This window comes from Equus caballus, chromosome 29 (genome assembly GCF_041296265.1).
Source record: "Equus caballus isolate H_3958 breed thoroughbred chromosome 29, TB-T2T, whole genome shotgun sequence".
In the NCBI taxonomy this organism is placed as follows: domain Eukaryota; kingdom Metazoa; phylum Chordata; class Mammalia; order Perissodactyla; family Equidae; genus Equus; species Equus caballus.
Window position 1 is genome coordinate 32942849 of NC_091712.1, and position 23472 is coordinate 32966320.

At 39.9% G+C, this 23472-nt stretch overlaps 1 pseudogene; it reads right to left on the reverse strand.

Annotated features, from left to right (window-relative positions):
* LOC100146464 (phytanoyl-CoA dioxygenase, peroxisomal-like) overlaps nucleotides 1-16286 on the reverse strand; it is a 53284-nt pseudogene extending 36998 nt beyond the window's left edge.
* Between the last annotated feature and the right edge of the window lie 7186 nt (nucleotides 16287-23472).

Below are 23472 nucleotides of genomic sequence, written 5' to 3' on the forward strand. Positions count from 1 at the left end.
TTAGTCCTTTTCCTGGGGTTTTGTCCTGTTCCCTTGGTTGGAAAGTATTCCTTTGTCTCCTCATTATGCCTCTTTCTCTGTGCTTATTTCTATGTATTAGGTGAGTCAGCTATGTCTCCTGATCTTGGAGAAGTGGCCTTATGTATGAGATGCCTTATGAGGCCCAGCAGTGTGCTTCCCTCTTGTCACCAGTCCAAATGATCCAGGAGTGAGCACTTTGTGGGCTACTTGTGTCTTTCTGCTGTGGCAGGGTTGCTCTTACTGCAGGTACGCAGGGAGTTTAGTCTTTCCTTCTCTGGCCAGCTGTAGGTAAATCCGGTTTGGGGAGCCTCAGCACCATTGGCTACAAAGTCTATCAGCACACTCCTATTGCAGTTTTCCTCTTAATTGGGTTGGTACCCAGTGTAGTTGGTTGCTAGGCTCAGGGGCTTACAGTTGCTATAGGCCTCAGGACTACAAGGCTGTTATCAGTTCTCTTAGGAGTGCAGCCATGTGGGGCTGGCCCTAGGCATGGGAGCACTCGATTGTTTCAGGCTTTGGTAGGTGGGGCTGATCCTTTCTATGGCTATTTGTGAAGCATAGGTCTTCTGCTGCTGATAAGCCTCACCCCCCACAGGACCACACACATTATCAACACAGTCCTGGTCCATGCACACTTCTAAACCCCCTGGAGTGCACCCCAATGCCACACTGCAGAGGCCCCCACCTCTCCACCAATGGCCCCCACAGTTCACCTGGTCCTCACACAGGCCATGCCCCACAGAGGCAGACACACTCACCTGCCTACAGAGGATCAAGCCACCCAGTCAACTTAGGTCAAAAAGTAGCCTGAGGGCTTACTGTTGGATGGGGCCAGTCCCTAGGGTGGGCTGCCTGCCCTGCCTGAACTGGATAGAATCTGTGCTCTAGTGGGTGTGGCAGATCCCTAGGCTAACAGGCCAAGGGAAGAACCTCAATGGTGCCCACTGGGGTCTGTGTCAGCACACTTGGACCAGTTCAGAACAATGGCCCCCACCAATGTCTCAGTCTCTGGAGAGGTCCCTCTTCTGACCAAAATGCCCCCAGGGCCCACCAGATGAGTCTCGTTTCACCAAAAGACTGTCAGCCTTCTCTCTGGTAAATTTAGGTTGCTGCAATGAGTGAGTTTGTGAGTGGGTTCTTTAAGGCTCGGGTCTTTTCGGCTTTCAGCTGACAGCTTTTCTAGGGGTATCCTCGCTGCAGTTAATAGCCCGTGAGGACAGATAATAAGACCCTTGTCTCAGTCAGGCTGAGTCTGATGTATGCTCAGAGCAGTATTGGCCCCCGCTCCGGAACTCACTCCTCCAGAGAGGGCTGCGTACCTTAGGGTGTCTCCCACCTGGCCAGATGAGAGGCTCCGCTGCTCCCAAAGGTGGCTTTTTTCCTCACCAGCAGGAATTTCTGCCTCTTCCGCCTTAGTCAGGACTGTCCCTTGTTGTGGGGGTTCTTTTTATCCAGTTTTCAGTTTTCTATCCAGGCTGATTTTTCCAAAATAGTTGTAACCTGGTTGTGTGCATGGGAGAGGATGAGTTCAGAGTCTGCTTACACTGCCATCTTGACGAGATCTAGTCCTCTTTTGTTTATTTTCATTTTCTTTAAGTTACAGTTTATCAACTTTACTTAGAATAACAATACTGGCTTCTATTGTATAGCTCTCTGTAAGGTATGAAAGCAGTCTCATATACCTTTTTCTATTTTCTTCACTAAAACATAATGGAGCAGTCCTTATGGCTGTGTGGTCTTAGTGAGAAAACAAAGATGCCAGAGGTTGGCCTGAGCTATGTGAGTGGCAGAGTTAGATTTCAGAGTCAATTCGAATTCCAAGTTGTTTTTCTCACCATATCTTGCTGTTTCCTCAAAAATAAACCAGAAATAAGAAATAAATAATGAAGCCTGAATTATTTTCTTAAGAACAAAGAAAAGAAAAGAACAAACCAGTCACCCAGGACGTCATTTTCATGATGTGTCTAGTCAGGCGTGCACCTGGCAGGATGGGGTCAGCAGGAAAGGAAAGCAGAAAATTGGCCAGGAAACTGTTTGTTTCTGAGCAAACTTCAACTCAGCCAGTTGGATACCTGTGATTACAAGAGCGCCACCTGAAACAGGCCTGACAGACTGGGGACTCACCGTCTTAGTTTATTTAACACCATTTTAGATGTTGGCAAGTAAACTGATTGGAGACTAGGAATATGCTTTGTTTACTAACTGATATGACTATGAAGGAGTTTTTTTAAAAATATATTTAATGATTTGTAGGTGCTAGAATCTACTTTGTCTTATGGTGAATGGACAAATAGGGTTGTCCCACAAGCTCTTTCTATTTAGCATTATTTGAAGGGTGTTTGGGAATTGTAAGCATGACTAGTGAAAGGAGAAAGAATCCACCTTTGAAAGAGCCCTTTGCTATAAATCTTTTAAACAAAATCAAGATGAAACCAGGTGTCTAAGGAAATGGTGTCTTAAAGAGATGATGTAATCTTTTCTATCATTGTTCACAACATCAGGATGCATGTATCAGGTACTCAATTGCACGTGGGTGGTGTTGCAGTGAAGTGATGTTGCCTTATGGATGTCAAAACAGTAAAGTGAAATATTACTGTGTTAAGGAAAACTAACTTAGGGCAGCAACTAGTAAAGGTGGTTGGTGAATCACTGAAGTGTGTTAAACCAGATTCTTACATTCAATTAAGTCATTACCCAAGCAGAAGTGAATGCTTTGAAACTCAGAGTGCATTGAGTTTTGCATCAACAATATATGGTAGCATTTCTGACAGCCAATTCTAGTAATACGGCTCTTAGGTCTTCATCAGGGAAGCCTTCACTTTGAGTGAAATGGTCTAAGAAGAGACTTGGGAGGAAAAACCAACTTCGATGTCAATATCATGCTCTCAATATTGGGAAAGAGTAGCTGGTCTACCAGCCCGAGAAAGCTCTAAAGAGATGTGGCTAACACAAAAAGTTCCAGCCTGGGCTTGACGCTGTGAACTCCAGGCTGTCCTTGGGGACCAAGTCCCTAAGGGGATTTTCTGCACCAAGGACAGCGCCAACTCCAAGCTCACAGGGGAAGGCAACATTCCCAGCAGCCATGGTGTCTGAACACCCAGTGGTAACAAGGGCCCCTTCCTGTTAAGGACACCTGGCTCTCACGGGCACCCATTTTCTCCACACCCTGAAGCCAGTAGGCTGTCCTGTTAGCTCAGTGCCACAGACGATGTGTTTCAGTAGAAACAAAGACAAGTTCCCAGGCTTTTTGGTGAAGCCTACATTTGAAAAATGAGAGGTGAGGAATACATTTTGGTTTTGAATCCTTCATATTATCTTCTTCCGTTAGGACTTCTCGTCCTCCCAACATATTTCAGAAATACTTTTTTTAAAAAATTGCAGCAAAATATACATAACAGTAAATTTATAATTTGAACGATATTTAAGGTGTACAATTCAGTGGCAGTTAGTGCTTTCACAGTGATGAGCAACCTTCACCATTATCTATTTCCAAAACACTTTCATCATCTCAAACAGAGACTCTGTACCCATTATGCAATATCTCCCCCTCCCACAGCCCTGGTCACCTCTAATACGTTTGTCTCTACAAATTTGCCTATTCTAGATAGTTTATAGAAATGTAATCACACAATATTGTCGTTTTGTGTCTCATGTATTTCACTTAGCATGTTTGAAGGTTCATTCGCATTGTAGCCTGTATCAGAAATTCATTCCTTTTTATGGCTGAATAACACAATTCATATATATACATTCATCTATTTATGTATCTCACATTTTGTTTACCCATTCATTTGTTCCTGTTCCAATTCTCTTAGGTATCTAACTTTGAGTAAACTTGTTGGGTTATATGGTAGTTCTGTTTATTTTTGGAGGAGCCTTACAGATGCTTTTTAAACATCACGTCATTTCTACCTTTGGCTTCTTATTTCCTGGAAACTGGAAAAAGACTTGGGTTTACTAATAAACATGTTTTGTGTCATGCTGAGAAATTTTCTATGAGAAATCATATGTTTCTAGACATTATTTATAGGTCTGCCCATCCACAGGATGCTAACGTGAAAGAATAAGGAAAATATCTCTGTATACAAGGAAAGTAAGATGTACATTTTCAGTAAAGAAGGTGTAAGGAATGGCAATATTTTTCTCTGTTTTGTTAAGAAAGGTAAATTTTCCCTAAAGAACTAGGAATGAGTTGGCTAAAGTTACAATGAATTACAATGAATTAATTAAGCAAATGAGTTTTAATATCAAAACTAAGCTGCTGAAAAAATTAAATTTGGTTTCCTTTCTCTTAAAATAAAATTTTCTTGGACTTTTAGTCTGCTCTTGATACAGACATTATAAAAGGATTTTTCTTCACCTTTGAATAGTCTACCAAAAAGGTAGGGATTTTATGTATTATCAAAATTAATTTCCTGTGTTGTTTTTATCAGGTGTTTTATTGTAAGAGCTAAGAATTTTCTTACAATGACTTAAGTTTTTGTATTTTCCTGACAATCTTTAATTGTCACCATGGTTAAATGGATAACTAAACACTGTTTCACAGTGACATATGATCCTATTTGAGCAAGTGTTCTAAAACTTTTTATAATTTTTTTAAACCTTCCCAAAATTCAAATTAAAAATAAAGTCCTTCTTTAGACCTTAAGTAACTTTGAGATTTTCCAGCAAGCCTATGTGACTTCTCTAGGAATTTGCTCTCTCTTTCAATAAAGAAGGAGATACTAAACTAACTAGGTTTATTTGGTATATTAAATTGCACTGGAAGCACTGTCAAATAAATGATAATAAATCCTTTTAGGTTATATTGTGTGGGTAAATGTTTTTAATATAACTGTTCTAAAAATTATACAAAATTTCTAAAACTCTGATATGTCTTGATATAGAGTCATTGTCGTAAAACATTTGTTATAGAAATAGCCAAATTTCCTTGTCAATTGTATAATAATGTTTAGTCTTTTGTCTTATATAGATAATTATTGTTTTATTCTGATGCTTTTGCAAATAAGTTTCATCTTCAGAAAGATTCATAGAAAGGGCTCTGACACTTATTCCAGAATACAAGTTTCTGATGAACTTTCAGATCATAAAGCTGAGCTGGGTAAGAAATTACAGAACTCTAACAAAGAAACTGATGGCTTCATAAAACTGCTAAGAAAAGATCAAGATCAAATGTTAATAACACAGGACAACATGAAGCAAGGAGGATGCTCTAATGTTTTGTTTTATCCAGATTTAAAGAAATCTTTTCTCTTAAGCTATGAACAGTTTGGTAAAACACATCTTTGTGAACAAAGATGAAACATTTACTTTTTCTCCCTACCTTATCTCTCCAGAACTCAGAAACTCTCAGTGAGTATTCTTATTTTCACTTGTATAAATAATCAGGCCAAGTTTTTAATACAAACAAATTAGTTTTAGTGTGATTATCTTTGGCAAGAAATGAGGGCAGTTGTGCAAAAAGCACTATGATACACCTTTGTAGATGTTGGATTCTAATCCTATTAATTGACTTTTAGGTTTTGATATATACCTATAGACAGGATTCCCCACGCCTAGGTTATTGCATTTGGTCTTGCCAACTGCTCACATTGCCCACTTAGAAAACATGAACTGGCCCCACATGGGATGGTCACTGGCAGGTCAGTGTCTGTTGGTACACAACCTTCTGCTGGTCTCTTGTTGTCTTATGCTAGTGTGACCAGCTACTCTAAGTCTCTAATGTCTTATACTCAAGCCTATCATCAACAGGATAAAAGTTTACCTAGATTTCAATTTAAAGGATCCTGTTGGCCACAGTCTAGAGCCAGGCGTTTTCATAGACCAGAAAAGATATCAGTTAAAGAACTCCCTCCAGCCTCACTGGAAGGGATCATATCAGGTACTTTTCACTGACCCATGCACATCTAAATTACAAGACATTGATTCATGGATACCTGCTTCTCATCTAAAAACCCCTCCAGATCCTACTTCTAAATGCATTGCTGAACCTGTCAGAGAAGTGGCTGAAAATAACCAAAACCAGAGCGCCCTCTCATGGCCAAGAAGCAGAGGACGTGTGAGATAGCACACCCAGCACTCAAGACGAGACCTGTATTCTTACTTTTACACCACTTTACTACACCTGCTACCTTGGACAATATTGGACTCACTTTTCTATCCTCCCCTCCTAAATTTATCTGACTGTAATCCCAGAAAGAGTATGGGAAGCTTTATGGCATACCCAAACAAAGTTATACTCAGGTGTTATACTACCCATTTAACATTAATCTGAGGGTAGCTCAACATTTTTGGGTCCAAAACCTTTGTCCTAATTGTACCCAAGCTGTTAGTCTCCAATGGCAACAACATATTTGGTGGATTAATCAGCACTGGACCCAAAGGAAAAGTGAGTTTTAGGAGCTATAGGCTCAGAGTTAGGTGTTCTTGGACAGGCTGAGTTTATCTTTAATGAGAAAGGACAATCAGAAAAAAACATTCTAATACAAAAAGGGAAATTGGAAGGACTATTATTCCAAGAAAAAGCTAAAGGTCTGGAATCTGCTTGGGCTGATTTAGCATTAATAAGATGGTTGCACCAAACTGAATGTATTTTGACAGAAAATGCGCATACCCAACAATGGAAAAGAGCATGTACTGTAACCTGACAAGGGCTCTTAGATATCTCAATTCAAATAGAAGTGGAAGTAGCAATGGGCCAATGGCCTTTACTGCACGTGGCAGAAGCCCACAATATATATCTATCGAAATTATATAGCCCAACTTATGGAAATTTGTTAAAGGATCCTGCAATTCACAGTTGAGTACCTAAACTTACAACAAACTCTGATGTTGTTCAATTAGTAGGAATAGGGAGCACATTGAATTCCCCCTGCTAGGGGAAGATGGCCCTTCATATCAAATAATTCCTACTGGAACCTTCTATCCACACAAATTTGCAAATTCTGGCAAGGTGTGGCTGTGCCCTGAACAGCTATAGAGACCCAGATTTACTTCTCCTCAGCCTATAACAACAGCACCCATGCAGACAAATTTACAGTATATGCATAAAGAAAAATTTTCTTGGGAAGGTTTACAAAATACCTGTCATAACCTTCTGACCTGTATTATAATCAAAGTACTTTTTATCATAACTCTACTGCTATATGGTGTAATACTGGCTTTGCTAGTCAAATACAACTGCATAGAAACAATAAGACTTACACTAATATTGATATCGATGATCAAATGGTTTGGGAATTAGAACTACATCAACCACAAGACACAATTTCAATAAAATCTAACTGGCCTGAAAAAACATTACAAGTGGTGACTGAAGATCTTATTACTATATTAAAAGAGTCTGCCCAAACTTACTATAAGATATATATAACAGTGGATAAAGGAGGCGAAGTAATACTTGAATTAATATAAAATTACCAAAATACCTGTAATGGATTCTTTGGCTTCTTTGCTAGTCTCAGTATATTTGTGACTATTCCTTGTTGGCTACTTCAAATATTATTATTGATTTCTTATAATTGTTACTAAAACTGTTCCATAAATGTTACAAACAATGTGATCGCAAAAAGCCACAGAAAAGCACACATACAATATTTTCACAACAATTCAGCTTCCTTGAAAATAGTAAAACCTAGAGTAAGGTCAGCGTCATGGCAGAGTGAGCTTGCCCAGGACTCTCTTCCCTCCAACATGCAACAAAAAGGAGCAATGATATTCCAACAAAAAATATCCTAATAGCACAGGAATCCTCGGAGACCCACAGCAGCCTAACGACGGAGGGCAGAGTGGCTGGAGGCCCCCATTGGAGGAGCTGGAATGGGGTAAGAGAGAACTTTGCTCCCTCCCCTAAAGACTGGGATCACTGCTGTTGGGAGGCTCCAAAGGGAAGGAGTAGGGGAGAGGTCGTGCGACCACAGGATCACTCAGGACTCCCTAGTGCCCTTGCAGCCTAGAGGGAAGCCCTCTAACAGGGTGAAAGCTTTCACGTGGGGTGACCTCATCAAGCCAAGACGCCAGAACCAGATAGCAAGAGCTGATGGGGAAACCCGAGTCTGCGCGCAAGAGAAAGTGCCCTCCCCCCCAGCAACCCATGCTGTGCCACACCATCTCCTCTGAAGGCGGAGGGATCAGCATACGTGGCTCTCTCTCGCCATCTAGTGGCGACAGGCTGTAACTGCAACTGAATAATGTCACTATGAGGAAAAAATCGTTCTTCTGGCATCAAACAATTCATAAAAGCTCCAGACCAGAAGGAAAACAATGAAAACACAGAATTATGTCCTGAGGACTTGGAAATAAATAAACTAAATGACAATGAATTCAGAATAGCTATCGTCAGAAAACTCAATGAGGTAAAGGAAAATATAGAGAAACAAGACAACGAGTTCTGGAGTTACTTCACCAAAGAGGTTGAAACTATAAAGAAGAATCAATCAGAAATGCTAGAGATGAAAAATACAATGGAAGAAATAAAACATAATACGGATTCCCTGAATTCCCGTGTGGACACCATAGAGGAGCAAATCAGCATAATCAAAGATAGACAGGTTGAATGGCTCCAGACAGAGGAAGAGAGATAACTAAGAAGAAAAAGAAATGAAGAAAATCTCCAGGAAATAGCTGACTTAATGAGGAAATGCAACATAAGAATTAAAGATATCCCCGAGGGCGAAGAAAAGGAGAATGGAGCAGAAAGCATGCTCAAAGAAATAATAGCAGAGAACTTCCCAAATCTAGGGAATGAAAGAGAAATGTGTGTGGAGGAAGCTTTCAGATCTCCTAGATACATCAATGTAAAAAGACCTACTGCAAGGCATATAGTAGTAAAACTGGCAAAAATGAAGGACAAAGAAAGAAAACTCAGGGCAGCAAGGCAGAAGAAAATAACCCACAAAGGAACCCCTATCAGACTTTCAGCGGATTTCTCTGTAGAAACCTTACAAGCTAGGAAAGATTGGAATGACATATTCAAAACTTTAAAAGATAAAAATCTTCAGCCAAGAATACTCTATCCAGCAAAACTATCCTTCAGATATGAGTGAGAAATTAAATCTTTCCCAGACAAACAAAAGCTAAGGGACTTCATAGCCACGAGACCTCCTACCACAAGAAATCCTCAAGAAGGCCCTCATACCTGAAAAAAGAAAAAAAAGGAGAAAGAGGTCACAAAACACAGAGTAAGGAGACAGATAGAATCAGAATAGGATAGCAAATATTCAACTATAGCATTAGGATAAAGAGAAGGAAAACACCAAAAACAAAGACAATCTTATCACTTTAACCACAAACTCACAACACAAGTTGGAATAAGAGATGACAATAATAAATTAGGAGGGGAGGAGGGAAGGGACTGAATCAGGTTAGACTAAGGAAATAAGAGGCCATCAGAAAATGGACTGTGTTATGCACGAAATTCTGAATACAAACTTCAGGGTAGTGACTAAACTAAAAAAGAGAACACAGACACAAAAAATAAATAAGGAAAAAGCTAAGAAACCCAGCATAAGAAACTGCATAAGTCAATGGGTAGACCAAAACACACAGGAAAAGAAACAAAGGAAATGCAGGAAAGCTAGAAAACAAGTGACAGAATGGCAGCATTAAGCCCTCATACATAAATAATCACCCTCAATGTAAACGGATTGAGCTCTCCAATAAAAAGACACAGAGTGGCAAGATGGATTAGAGAACAAGACCCAACAATCTGTTGCCTCCAGGAAACACACCTCAGCTCCAATGACAAATACAAGCTCAGAGTGAAGGGGTGGACGACTATAATCCAAGCTAATGTCAAACAAAAGTAAGCAGGTGTCACAGTACTTACATCAGACAAAGTAGATTTCAAGATAAGGCAGGTAAAGAGAGACATAGAGGGTCAGTATATAATGATCAATGAGACACTACATCAAGAAGAAATAACGCTTATAAATATCTATGCACCCAACACAGGAGCACCAAAGTTCATAAAGCAACTATTAACAAACCTAAAAGAAGATACTGAAAATAACAAAATAATAGTAGGGGACCTCAACCTCCCACTCACATCAATGGACAGATCATCCAGACAGAAAATCAACAGGGAAAGAGTGGAATTAAATGAAAAGCTAAAACAGTTGGACTTAATAGACATATATAGAACACTCCATCCAAAAACACCAGATTACACATTCTTCTCAAGTGCTCATGGAACATTCTCAAGGATAGACCATATGTTGGGAAACAAAGCAAGCCTCTATAAATTTAAAAAATTGAAATAATAACAAGCATCTTCTCCAACCATAATGCTATAAAGCTAGAAATTAATTACAATAAAAAAGCTGTGAAAGGGACAAAGATGTGGAGACTAAACAATATGCTATTGAATAAGCAATGGATCATTGAAGAAATTAAAGAAGAAGTCAAAAATATTTGGAGACAAATGAAAATGATAACATGCCATACCAACTCATGCGGGATACAGCAAAAACTGTACTAAGGGGGAAATTCATTGCAATACAGGCACACCTTAACAAACAAGAAAAATCTCAAATAAGCAATCTCAAATTACATCTAACTGAATTATAGAAAGAAGAACAAACAAAGCCCAAAGTCAGCAGAAGGAGAGAAATAATAAAAACCAGAGCAGAAATAAATGCTATTGAAACAAAAAAGACAGTAGAAAGGATCAATGAAACAAACAGCTGGTTCTGTGAGAAGATAAATAAAATTGACAAACCCCTAGCCAGACTTACAAAGAAAAAAAGAGAGAAACCTCAAATAAACAAAATCAGAAATGAAAGAGGAGAAATAACAATAGACTCCATAGAAATACAACAGATTATAAGAGAATACTACGAAAAACTATATGCCAACAAAATGGATAACCTAGAGGAAATGGATAAACTCTTAGACTCTTACAATCTCACAAAGCTAAGTCAAGAAGAGGCAGACAGTCTGAACAGACAAATTACAAGGAAGGAGATTGAAACAGCAATCAAAAGCATCCCAAAGAATAAAACCCCAGGACCAGACAGCTTTCCTGCGGAATTCTACCAAGCTTTCAAAGAGGATTTAATACCTATACTTTTCAAACTATTCCAAAAAATTAGGGAGGATGGAACACATCCTAACACATCCTACGAGGCCAACATTGCGCTGATACCAAAGCCTGACAAGGACAGCATGAAAAAGGAGAACTACAGGCCAATATTGCTGATGAACATAGATGCAAAAATTCTAAACAAAATTTTGGCAACCATAATTCAGCAACTCATCAAAAGGATCATAGATCATGATCAAGTGGGATTCATACCAGGAACACAGGGATGGTTCAACATCTGCAAATCAATCAACGTGATACACCACATCAACAAATTGAGGAATAAAAACCACATGATCATCTCAATAGATGCAGAGAAAGCATTTGACAAGATCCAACAGCGATTTATGATAAAAACTCTGAACAAAATGGGGATAGAAGGAAATTACCTCAACATAATAAAAACCATATATGACAAACCCACAGCAAACATCATACTCAATGGGCAAAACCTGAGTCCCATCCCCCTGAAAACAGGAACGAGACAAGGATGCCCTCTATCACCATTCTTATTCAACATAGTACTGGAGGTTTAGGCCAGAGCAATCAGGCAAGAGAAAGGAATAAAAGGAATCAATATAGGGAGGGGAGAAGTGAAACTCTCACTGTTTGCAGACGACATGATCTTATATATAGAAAACCCCAAAGAATCCATGGGAAAACTGTTAGAAGTAATCAACAACTACAGCAAAGTTGCAGGGTATAAAATCAACTTACATAAATCAGTAGCATTTCTATACTCTAATAATGAACTAATGGAAAAAGAACTCAAGAACACAATACCATTCACAATCGCAACAAAAAGAATAAAATACCTCAGGGTGAATTTAACTAAGGAAGTGAAAGACCTATACAATGAAAACTACAAGGCTTTCCTGATAGAAATGGCTGACGACATAAAGAGATGGAAAGACATTCCATGTGCATGGATTGGAAGAATAAACATAGTTAAAATGTCCATTCTACCTAAAGCAATCTACAGATTCAACACAATCCCAATCAGAATCCCAATGACATTCTTTACAGAAATACAACAAAGAATCCTAAAATTCTTACGGGGCAACAAAAGACCCTGAATTGCTAAAGTAATTCTGAGAAAAAAGAACAAAGCTGGGGACATCACAATCCCTGACTTCAAAACATACTACAAAGCTACAGTAATCAAAACAGCATGGTACTGGTACAAAAACAGGTGCACAGATCAATGGAACAGAATTAAAAGCCCAGAAATAAAACCACACATCTATGGACAGCTCATCTTTGACAAAGGAGCTGAGAGCATACAATGGAGAAAAGAAAGTCTTTTCAACAAATGGTGCTGGGAAAACTGGAAAGCCACATGTAAAAGAATGAAAATTGACCAAAGTTTTTCACCATTCATCAAAATAAACTCAAAATGGATCAAAGACCTAAAGGTAAGACCTGAAACAATAAGGCTTCTAGAAGAAAATATAGGCAGTACACTCTTTGACATCAGTATCAAAAGGATCTTTTCGGACACCATGTCTTCTCAGACAAGGGAAACAATAGAAAGAATAAAGAAATGGGACTTCATCAGACTAAAGAGCTTCTTCAAGGCAAGGGAAAACAGGATTGAAACAAAAAAACAACCCAGCAATTGGGAAAAAATATTTGCAAGTCATATATCCTACAAAGGGTTAATCTCCATAATATATAAAGAACTCACACAACTCAACAACAAAAAATCAAACAACCCAATCAAAAGATGGGCAAGAGACATGAACAGACATTTCCCCACAGAAGATATATGGATGGCCAATAGGCACATGAAAAGATGTTCATCATCACTGATCATCAGGGAAATGCAAATCAACACTACACTAAGATATCACCTTACACCCACTATAATGGCAAAAATAACCAAAATGAAAAGTAGCAAATGTCGGAGAGGTTGTGGAGAAAGAGAATCCCTCATACACATCTGGTGGGAATGCAAACTGGTGCAGCCACTATAGAAAACAGTATGAAGATTTCTCAAAAAATTAAAGATAGAAATACCATATGACCCAGCCATCCCACTACTGGATATCTATCCAAAGAGCTTGAAGTCAGCAATTCCAAAAGTCCTATGCACCCCAATGATCACTGCAGCATTATTTACAATAGCCAAGACGTCGAAGTAACCTAAGTGCCCATCAACAGATGACTGGATAAAGAAGATATGGTATAGATAGATAGATAGATAATAGATAGATATGTGTGTATATATATATATACACACACACATACACAATGGAATACTACTCAGCCATAAAAAAGAATAAAATCGACCCATTCACAACAAACAAGGATGGACCTTAGGGGAATTATGTTAAGTGAAATAAGCCAGATAGAGAAGGACAATCTCTGTATGACTCCGCTCATGTGAGGAATTTAAACATGTAGACAAAGAGAACAGATTAGTGGTTACCAGGGGAAAGGGTGGGTGGGGGGTGGGCACAAAGGGTGAAGGGGTGTACCAACAACACGACTGACAAACAATAATGTACAACCAAAATTTCACAAGATTGTAAACTATCATAAACTCAATAAAAATTAACTAAAAAAAAAGAGATCATATAGCATAGCAGGCATTCAATAAGTGCTCATTATAATGCTTTCTAATTGTCACAAATGTGACGCAGCGAGAGTAAATATGTGTTGCTCCCTTTTATGGTAATGATACCGACCCTGATATCAGTTTCCCCACATTAAACCCAGCATATATGGGGTTAAAACCAAAACACTCATTCCCTGCTTACTTTCTGGCTTCCTGGCTCCAGAATCCACTATCCTCCATGGAGACAGACACCGTCAAGGACAAGCACCTGGATCATCTCCTCCCCACAAAGAGATACAGGCTGGTGGGAAAGCTGCTGACCAGCAAGGTCACGGGTTCCCTCCTCTCTGCAAGTGTCTCAAGGCCAAAGACAGGCTGGTGGGAAAGCTCCAACCAGTAAGGCCATATGCTCCCCCTCCCCTACCTAAAACCTCAAATAAAAACCCTTCCTTTTAGCTTTTCAGTGGAATTTGGTATTTCAGTGTTAGCTGCCCTCTCTCTTTGCTCAGTGCTGTGCAAAAATAAAATTCCTACTTTCTTCCACCACACCCGGTGTCATGGATAGGCTTGCTGCGCAACAGGTGAGCGAACACACTTCAGGTTCGGTAACAGTAACACATTCTCTGAAGAGTTATTTAGTTGATTTGTGCAAGAGATGAGACTGGCAAATCCAAAAGTTCAGATTCCTGGGCCAGGCACTTTCTATCACACTGCACTTATGATACTTGCTCATGCTCTTCACTCATAATCACAAAGAAAAGTGTAGGTTGTGGTTTTTTTACTTAGTAGAACTCAGAGGATATGTGACAGGAAATGTCTATTTAGGCCCAATTCCCTAAACATCAGAGCTGGAGGCAAACTCTCATGTGCTAACTCTTTACTGGGGAGTGCAATTCCAGGAGACAGGAGTGAGGGATGGAAAGTCAGGCCTAGAAGGGGGAGGGAGCAAATGCCAGGCAGATGGTGTGATGCTGAGCTAGCCATGGCTTTGCAACAAAACAGCAGGTGCTTAGTCACGGGGTCATCTACAGGGAGGTCCATGGAATCACTGCTGTAGGAGGAGGAAGGGTGAGCACTTTAGCAATTTACCTGCTGACTCTTCCCTTTCTCCTCCAGCATCGACACCTTGCCCTTCTGGGTTGTGTTATGGGCCCTCCAGGCATTTGCTGGGAAAGTCAGAATCTCCAAGGGTCCCGTCTGGCCAGTCAGCACCATAGAAAGGGGCACCTTGGAAGTCAATTATTTTTAAATAATATCAATTTCTCCTTTAACTAATAATAGCAGTAGCAACTTACACTTGTATTACATCTTACTACGTGCCAAGCACCATTGTAAGCCCTTAACTTGTATCGATGCTTTTAATTCTCATTATGCTCTACAGGGTAAATACAATTATTATCCCCATTTTACAAATGAGACACCTTAGACACAGAGAGGTTAAGTAACTTGCCTAAGGTCACATAGCCAGCAAGTAGTGGAGCAGGATTTGAACTCCAGCAGTCAGGCTCCAGAGTCCTTGCCACTTTGTCACTGGAATAATGCATTAAAAGAGCACATATAACATCATTTATATATTTTTAGCTAATGACTTTATTTCGTATAATGTTTAAGAACCTTAGATTTTTCCAAAATTGCAGCTATACTACATTTCAACTTCTATTTCCTGAAATCTAACAGTGGCAGACAGTACAAGTAATCTTTAATACAGATATGGGTCATGTTTATGGAAGCCAGTGTTATAAAGGGATTCTCCCATATGTACAGAAACTTCTGTCCAGTGGTCCACTGATAAACAATGGTCAGCAAATCAACAGGTTATAGAATCATAGAATACACAGAACATAAGAGCTGGAGAGGGTCTTAAGGATCATATAGTCCAACCTCAATTTCAATCATTCGTTCATTCAATTATTGACACTCTTTGCACACTTTTCATGTGCCAGGCATATGCTGGATGTGACGCACATAGAGATGACAAGGGCACTCTTTCTGGCCGCAAGGAACTCACCCCTATGCTATGAGAGCCTTGAGCTCAAAGGGACCTCTGGGATGATACGTGTCAGGAATTTACCGATTGCTATCCAGGAAAGGAGAATTAAAAACCCCCAATAATACTTCACCTTAAAACGTTTATGATTGATTAGTTTTCTAAAGAGAATGTATTCATATATTACTGTAATTGAAAATTAACTTTTGGGGGCCGGCCCAGTGGCATGGTGGTTGAGTTTGCGTGCTCCACTTCGGCACCCTGGGGTTTGCAGGTTTGGATCCCAGGCACGGATCTACACACTGCTCATCAGGCCATGCTCTGGGGGCATCCCAGATACAAAATAGAGGAGGATTGGCACAGATGTTAGCTCAGGGCCAATCTTCCTCACCAAAACAAAAACCAAAAAGTTAATTTTTAAAAGTTCATTCAAATTACCCTTGGTAGTAAAAACACAATGTATTTCATTAGGCTAAGCAAAGAGGTCTGAAGGTTTTTTTGGTCCTAATGAGAACAGTAGATATTATTACAGAAACAAGTCATTAAGTCGAAAGTCTGAGTTGGGCATGTCTGTCTAAGCTGTGTGTACCTGTGTACTTGGCTAGGACCTCAGCTGTAGGAACCAGCTTGAGCACCATGGGACCTTTACAATCAGGATACTGGGCTACTCCATGACTTCTAAGAGAGCTGGACCACAGGCCTCCCGGCCAGGGACATGAATGCTTCCAGGAACCCAGGATTCCCCGTCTCCAGCTCCTGAATTCTGCTCCTCTCTGCGCAGCTGCTTCATCTCTCTCATCATAGATCAGCTTCTCCTGCTTCCCAACTGATGGCAGAAATTGGCTTCCGCCAGCAGTTCTGAGCCTGTTTCTCCCCTTTCCGACAGAGCAGTCAGACTGTGGAAACCTCTTGGTTTAAATTCCAGATTCCTAAGAAAGGGGATCTCAGGCTCATTTTAGATCAGGCGCCCTGCCCAGACCTGGTTATTTTTTAACATTATCAGCTTCTCCCTTAACTAATGCTAGTAGTACCTAGCAGCCCCAATCAAGTGTGTGTCACAGTGTGGGGGATAAAGTCAGGGGCAAAGGTGTGTGTGTTGGGTGAGGCAAGGGCAGAGAAGAGAGCTAATCAGACAAAGTGATTGTGGCCAGGATGGTCTGTATATTAGGCAATACATCTCTATTAAGAATACACTGATCCAATCCAGCAATTCCACTTCCGAGTAGATATCTAAAAGAACTGAAAACAGAGTCTCAAAGAGATATCTGTACACCCATGTTCACGGCAGCATTATTCACAGGAGTCAAAAGGCAGAAGCAACCCAAATGTTCATCAAGGGATGAGTGGATAAACAAAATGTGCTGTATATATATATATACAACGGAATATTATTCAGCCTTAAAAAGGAAGGAAATTGATTCATGCTACAGCATGGATGAACCTTGAGGACATTAAGCTCTGTGAAACAAGCCAGTCACAAAAGGTCAACTATTGTATGATTACACCTATATGAAGTAACTAGAACAGTCAAATTCACAGTGACAGAAATCAGAATGGTGGTTGCAAGTGGCAGGAGGGAGGGAGAATGTGGAGTTAGTGTTTGATTGGGACAGAGTTTCAGTTTGGGAAGATGAAGAGTTCTGTGGATAGATAATGGTGATAGTTGTACAACAGTGTGAATGTACTTAATGCTAGTGAACTGGAGACTTAGAAATGGTTAAGATGGTAACTTTTATGTGTATTTTACCAAAATTTTAAAAAATAAAACAAAAAAAATTTTTTAATCTTGAAAAAAGAAAACACATCCAAATTTCATAAGATACTAGAAAGTAGTATGCACTCAACCTTGGCAATCTGATGGAAAAGGCTTCTCCCCACTTGGAAAGACTTAGAAAGGGCCACCCAGATGGAGTCCCATCCGCCTTTGGCTGGGCCCCTGCTTTAACTCCACGGCTGCTCAGGTCAGTCCCAGAGAGTTAGGTCAGTCCTTCCCGCACGCAGTTCAGCACTGATGCCAGGACTTTGTGACTTGGCCCTCTGGGTCCGGTCACTGGAGATGAGGCTCAATTCTGGGGAAACACAGCATTCTAATTACCAGGTGCCTTGTGAATCTTCTCCTGGTCTTAAACCTGCGTTTCCTGGTCTCTGAGCATCTCCCAGACCAACGATAGAGTCAAAGAAATAAAACCAACACGGTCCCCAGCTCTCCTCAGGGACTTCCTTAAGGATCCCCCACAGACGGCTGGAGGTGAAGTCCCAGCTCCGTTATTCACTCAGTGTGCAAGGCACTTAACATTTCTAGCCCTCAGTTGCTTCATTTATAAGATGAGGCTTCATGAGGTGATCTTGCAGATTAAATATGAGTGTTGGGTATATTTCTTTTCCATTCTTATTGTTTGTTGAGAAGCCTATTCAGACTTCGCTTGGTAAAGGAGATCTTAAAAATGAGATCCATGTTACCAACAAAAAAACAAAGAAAACTACCTCCATTTAAGTAACAACAATGCCTAGGATGTTGCTAGAACCTGGCAGGGAGAGGGGCGCTCCAGATCAGTGTCGGTTAAGGTGACCAATGGGCCCATAATTTTGTATCGGTCCCTTGTTGCTCTGATGGGACCAGGCATTCTCTTCTAAAACAAAAACAACAAAAGCAAACACACCCACATATCTCCCATCATCCAGTGGTCTGGAAGTCCACAGATGGTTTCCATTTACTTCTCATAATTAAAAAAAAAACCCACCAGGGTTATACATATAATAGGTGGTGATCTGCTTGTTACTAGGACATTTGCCTCATTAAATTCAGGTTCCTTGAAAGGGATGTGGAAAACTTGGGCAGGGTGAGTGGGAGTGAAATAATCAGAGGGTTGGAAACTAGGGCTTAACAGATGGCAAAGACAGCTTTAGGAAAAGATCTTAGGCTGAGCAAACATTTGAGTGACCTGAAAAATTGACATATGTTCCTTCCACACTTCTGACTCAGCCCTCAGAATTCCACTCCAAAGAGTCTCGCAGACTCCCCCAGTCACACAAACCCCCTTTCATGAGTCCTTACATGGAAGACTTCACTCACACAAGCCCACATTCACCCACTTGTTAACACTTGTCTTGTTCACACAGATACTCTTTCAGGCCTTCCCTCCACAGAGAAACCCAGACCCCAGCCAACACGTGTGTATGTATACACAGACTCGTACCGCATGCCAGCCTTCCAGTCCTCATTCTCTCAGATTTGTCTGGCCACTGTTCCTGCTTCTCTCAGCCTCCATCCAAGTGCCGCACATAAATCCCCTTCAACAAGTATTTATTGAGTGACTATGAGGTGCTGGGCACTGCTGTGACCCCTGGGAGCAACAGAACTGAGTAAGACGTGGTCTTTGCTCTCAAGCTCAGAGTCTTCTGGAGAAGGGGTTGGGGAGGAAGGGAAACTACGTAAAAATTTAAATGCATGGGGTGAGGCTGGTCCTAAAATTGATGTAGGGCATGAGGAAAGTGAGGACAAAGGGGAGAAAAGGGGAAGTGAAGACACAGGAAGAGAAAGCAGCTCCTACCTAGAGAGGTCAGGGAAGAGAGACATTGAAGAGAAGAGGATGCTTGCGAATAATCTTGAAAAGTTAGAAAGACATTGCCAGGTGGGCCAGGAGGACAAGGCTGTTTACCAGAGAGAGAATGTGAAGAAAGGGAGAATCTGCAAGGCCTGGCAGGGTGTGATACGCCAGAGCACAGAGGGGAAGATAGTGGGAGATGGGGTCAGAGACGTCAACAGGGACAGATGATGAAAACACTTTTATGCCACGCAAAGCAATCTGGAATTTATTCAATATTCAGTAGTGAGTCACTCAGGATGCTTTTGGTGGTAAGTGGTAGAAAAAGATGATTCTGGAGGTTTAGTCAATAAAATGGGTTCATATAACTGGAGGCCCAGAGTAAGGGCCCAATACACTCAATGTCCTCAAAGACTCTAGTTATTTTCACCTCTTCCCTATTCTATCCTTATCACCTTGCTTGCTCATCTCATGACCACAAAATCAGGCACTGCATCCTCACACAGCAACATCCAGGGGAAGAAAAGAATTATATCTCTTTTTTGTGTCTCCTTTTCTTTTTGTCTGTTTTTAAAAACCAAGAATCCTTTCCCAGACTATCTGACTCCAGCAGGCTTCCCCTCACCCCGTCAAGCTCATATGCCCTTTCCTAAGTCCATGATAAGCAAGAGGATTTACTTGATTATCTTGACCAATCAATACCCATTCCCTGGGGCTGGAGATGGAGTCCAGTGGTGCCAGAAGCCCACAGCTGACAGAGAACTGGACAAAACGTTGGCTCTGTTGGCAAAGGAAGGGATGGCAGCCGTCGTCAGTATGCTGGGCATCTCTGGAGTGTTTTAGGTGGTGGTGTGATATGATCAGATTTGCACTGTGGAAAGATGAATGTGACAGAAGTTTGCAGGATACAAAAGATTGAGAAGGATGAGCTGAGAGTCAGGAAAACCAGTGTCAGAGGGTTTGAAATGATAGCCTCTATTAGAGCAGGTGAACTTGGACAAAAGTGGATGATATTTCAGACATGCAAGTGATGGGAGTTAGATACAACGATGAGGGAGGAGGAGGAGCCTTGGTGAGCCGTGGTCCCTCAGGGGCACTGCCACGTCCCTCTGCCAAATTCACCTGAGAGACTTCAGCAAAGCCACTTTGGGACTCTCCAAAAGAAGGGCTTTCCAAACCCTTAGAGGTCCCACTGACAAGGAGCACCCACATTCCCTGGATGTATGTGGTTCCTTCTGCCATCACCTCATCTTCGTGGCTTAGCAGCAGCTCTTGACCCAGTGGCTGACCCCTCTCTTCTCTGAACACCTTCCTCCCTGGTTCCCCAACACCATGGTCTTTAGAATCTTCTAACCCACTGGCAGCTCCTACTCAATCTCCTTTGCTGGTTCTTCTTCACGTCCCTGATCTCTAAATCTGTACCTGCCTTAGGCTCCTCAGACCTTTTCTCTTCTCTCTCTACTCATTCTTGAGGACGAAGCACTTCAGATGGATATGCCTGAGGTCTTTCTAAGTGTGTGGGTCACAAAGAGTTTTAAGGGGATCAAGACCCAGCTCCTCAACTTCCACACATTCCCTTCCCAAAACTGCTCCATCCGAGAATGTGCCCAGATGGAGGTGTGGGTTCTCCTCTCCTCTCCCCACATTTTAACAAAAAAACAGCATCCCCTTCCCCAACCTTTCTGAGCCTTATTGCTCCCGTGAGTAAAAAACTCCAGGGATATCTGCTTCTGAGGTAAGTCTGGTGAGAATACAGCAAAGAGAACGTCAGAGGGAAAAGTCATAGGCAAGGGGTTTGATCTCATCACAGAGACAAACTCAAGGCGAGGCTCTGCCTTACTTATTTACCTTAGAAGCAGAATTCAGAAGTGAGATAGTTGTCCCAGGATGTGTGTTAGCAGATTTATTTAATCTGAAAAATAAAGTCAGACTTTTGATGACAGAACATCAGTGTGGGCTGGTTTGACTTTCAGATGGGGCAACGTCACAATGCACTCTGAAACCTGCTTAGGTGGCAGGCTTTTCCTAAAGCAATGAACAAAATATGCAGCTCCAGTGTTTGATAAAATTAATGTAAGGCATGCTTGTGATGAGATTTTTGTTAAAATATTTCACTAGCAAATGTTTAGTAATAAACAATTTTAGAAGTCTTGATAAAATCCTTCTCATGTATTTTCCAGAACCTAGGAAAGCAAATGACTTTAATGACAGGTAACAAATCTTTTTCCAACTCTGGTGGTTTCCAATTTTCTGCTTTCATCAAAATTCAAAAACAATCTAATAGACATGTCAGCTGATAGGTCCTTACAAATAATATTTGCTATATATCACTAAGTGATTTTTGGCATATAACTCAGAAAACTTTCAAAGAATTGAGTAAGAATCTATATTAAACTCTTTACCTCATCTATTTCTTTATGAGAAAAGCTTTGTCACCTCTTCTACCTAAAAATGAAAAAATAATGAGTATATTGTTGATGAATCTTGCTTCAATCTAGAATAAATAATGTCGTCCACATATATATAATCTAATTTGTAAACTACGCTCATGTCATGAAGAAATGTTTAATGTATATTTAACATCTATAAATAATCATTTGTTTATAATTTAATATATTAATTATGTTGCTTGACCACTTAGGCACTAATATTAACTATAATGACAACTCAATCCAGAAGAAAAAAATTGAACACTAGGAATTATGGTTTCAGAAAACAAATACACTGACAGAGAAGTATGACAGAGCGATAAATGAAAGACTTCCAAGATTAAAGATATATTGCATTAGGAAAATATTTTGTGAAGAAGTGGAATGGACAGGCCCTAAGGACTTGGCGCTTGCTATTTCATCCCAGCATACTGGAAATAAGAGGGCAAGGAGAAAGGAAAATATGTCAAATTTACAACTGTTAAAGAAGAGTCTGTTCCTGTATTTTTTTTTAAATGGATGATGGTGGCTCCAAAATCACGACTGTTTTTGGATTCCCTTGGATACATTTAAAAAAGCAATACAACAACTTTACTTAAAAATGTTTTATGCCTAAAATCATTTGTAATTATTTAAATTTACAACAAAACTTAATACCAACTTAAAATGTGTGAGAAAAAAATAATATTTTTCAAGGTTCTTTTAGAGGCTAACTGACATTTATAGAACATTACACCCAACAAGTGCAGAAATCCCTTTTTCTTTACAAGTGAACCCAAACTTTCATCAAGATACACCATATGCTGGTCAAAAAGTCTCAAAAAATTTCAAAGGACTGAAATCATACTAAGTATATTCTCTGATCATAAAATTTATCAGGAGGAGATATCTGGAAAATACCCAACTACATGGAAATTAAACAATACACTTTTAAATAAAGCATGGATCAAAGAAATCACAGGGGAAATCAGAAAACATTTAGAAATGAATGACAGTAAAAACTCAAGATATCAAAATTTGGGATATGCAATTAAAGCAGTGCTGAGAGGAAAATCTCTAACTTTAAATGTTTATATTAGAAAAGAAGGAAGAAAAGAAGCTGAGATCAGTGATTTAAACTTCCTTCTTAAGAAGTTAGAGAAAATAAGACAAATTAAACAAAAAATAAGTAAAAGAAAAGAATAATGAAGAGAGTAAGTGAATTAAATAGAAAATGGACAAGCAACAGTAAAATAATCAATGAAAACAAAAGTTGGTTCTTCTAAGAGATTAATAAAGTCAATAAACACCCTACCAAGACTGATAATGAAAAAAAGTGAAAATACGAATTTGCAATATTAGGAATGAAAGGGGGACTCATCAATACACGTCATAGAAACAGAAAAGGGTTAACAATAGGATATTATGCACAGCTTTCCACTAATAAATTTTGACAGCTTAGATGAAATGGAAAAATTCTTTGAAAGATACAAATTTCCAAAACTGACATAAGCATAAATAGAAAATCTGAATAGCCCTATATCTGTTAAAGAAATTGAAACTGTAATTTAAAACTTCCCACAGAACCAGAGGCTCAGAGAAAACTCCAGGCTAAGATGGCTTCCCTGGTGAATTTTATCAAATGTTTAAGGAAATAATATGAATCTTACACACACTCTTTGAGAAAGTACTCCCAATACATAGAGGAGAGAACACTCCCCAACTCGTTTTAGGATGCCAGCATCACCTTGATACCAAAACCGGTAAAAGATATTACATGAAAACTACAGACCAATGTCCTTGAACATAGATGAAAAATCCTAAACAAGATATGAGCAGTAGAATTCAGCAATAAATAATAAGGATAATTC